We start from the raw sequence: 1,857 nt of genomic DNA, 5'->3' as shown, positions 1-1,857 counted from the left end.
TATTTGGAGAGTACAGAGACTACAAAAAAGCAAAGCACTTCTGAAAAACAAAAATGAAGTGGGAGGCATAGTATTCCCTGACCTCAAAACCTACTACATGGGGGTAATAACAAGAATATTGTATGGGTATAGTGACAGTCACATAGACCAAAGGAACAGAATTGAGAATCCAGAAATGGACCCATCTATCTATGATCAACTGATATTTGACAAAGAAATAAACCTATCAAATGGGGACATGACAACTTTTTCAACAAATGGTGCTGGCAAAACTGATCTGCTACCTGAAGAAAGCTTAAACAGAATCCACATCTCACATCATAAATAAAAACCAATTCCAGGTGGATCAGACACTTGGGAATAAGCCCCAAACCATTAAGTTAATAAGTGACAAATTGGGACCAATCTTAGAAGGTCCAGTCTATGGTATAAAGAGTCTGGCAAATACAGACAGAAATGCACAATCTGGACAGGATAAAATTGGTGAATGGGACTTTCAAAAGAGTAAATCTCTATGCTCATCAAAACATTTTCCAATAGGGTGAAAAGATAACCTACTGACTTGGAAATAACATTTGGCAATAATATCTCAGACAAGGGTTTCGTAACAAAAGTTTACAGAATACTACTGGGCCTCCAGAAGGAAAACACTGAAAACCTAGTTAAAAAATGGGCAAAAAACATGGAAAGACTTTTAACAGAGAAAGACATTTGACATTTGGATTGCCAACAGACACATGAAGAAATGTACAAAATCACTGGCAATAAGAGTCATGCAAATCAAAACTACAGTGAGATACAATCTCACCCCTGTAGCAGTGGCAAAGTTTAGCAGGCAGCCATCAACAAATACTGGATAGGATGTGGGAAGGTGAGAACTCTGATACTCTTTCGGTGGGATTGTAAAATGGTACAACCACTCTGGAAGGCAATTTGACATTTCCTCAAAACGTTGAACATAGAACCTCAGTGTAATCTAGCTAGACCACTACTAGAAATATACCCCCCCCCCCAAAAGAGAACTGAGATGCAGAGATTTGTACACCAATGTTCATAGCAGCATTGTTCAGTATCGCAAGAACATGGAAACAGTAAAAATGTGCAACTTCAATTGAATGGATTAAGAAATTATGGTACATTCACACAATGGAATTCTATGCAGCATGCAGGAGCAATGATTTTGTAAATTATTATCTAACCTGGGAGAAACTGGAAAGAATTTTGCTGAGTGAGCAGACTCAGCCCCACAAGGATAAATATTGTATAAAGCCATTATTGCAGAATGAGTGTAAGTATCCAAGAGGGGTGGGAAAGGGTTGAAGCAGAGGGATGAGATGTATGGAGGTGGGGGAAGGTTTAATCATAGGTTTGTACAATTTGTTGGGTTGGGTGGGGGGATGAGGGAAATGGAAAGAATTTGTTCTTGAAAATAATGTATTCAAATTTTGTAAAGAAACTATTAGAAAATTTTTAAAAAATGACATGGAAACAGTCAAAATGTCCAATCTCAATTGAATGGATTGAGAAATTTTGATACATTCACTCAATGGAATACTATGCAACACCCAAGGCCAATTATTTTGAAAAATACTATATAACTTGAGAGAGACTGGAGAGCATTGTGCTGAATGAACTAATTCAGTCTTGTAAGGACAAACACTGCATTGTTGTTGTTATGTGCCATTGAATCGTTTGTGACTCATAGTGACCCTATGTACAAGAGCCTTAAACACCGTTCTATCCTGTGCCAACCTCGCTGTCTCAGACACATTTATTCCCACCACTCCACTCACAGAATCGATCCATCTCATTGAGGGTCTTCCTCTCCTGCGCCGTCCCTCCACTCTCTCAAACATG

The sequence above is a fragment of the Elephantulus edwardii genome, unplaced genomic scaffold, assembly GCF_000299155.1.
Source record: "Elephantulus edwardii isolate Elephantulus edwardi_28Jun2011 unplaced genomic scaffold, EleEdw1.0 scaffold00053, whole genome shotgun sequence".
In the NCBI taxonomy this organism is placed as follows: domain Eukaryota; kingdom Metazoa; phylum Chordata; class Mammalia; order Macroscelidea; family Macroscelididae; genus Elephantulus; species Elephantulus edwardii.
The sequence above is the reverse complement of the archived record's forward strand: the minus strand, read 5'-3'. Positions refer to the sequence as shown.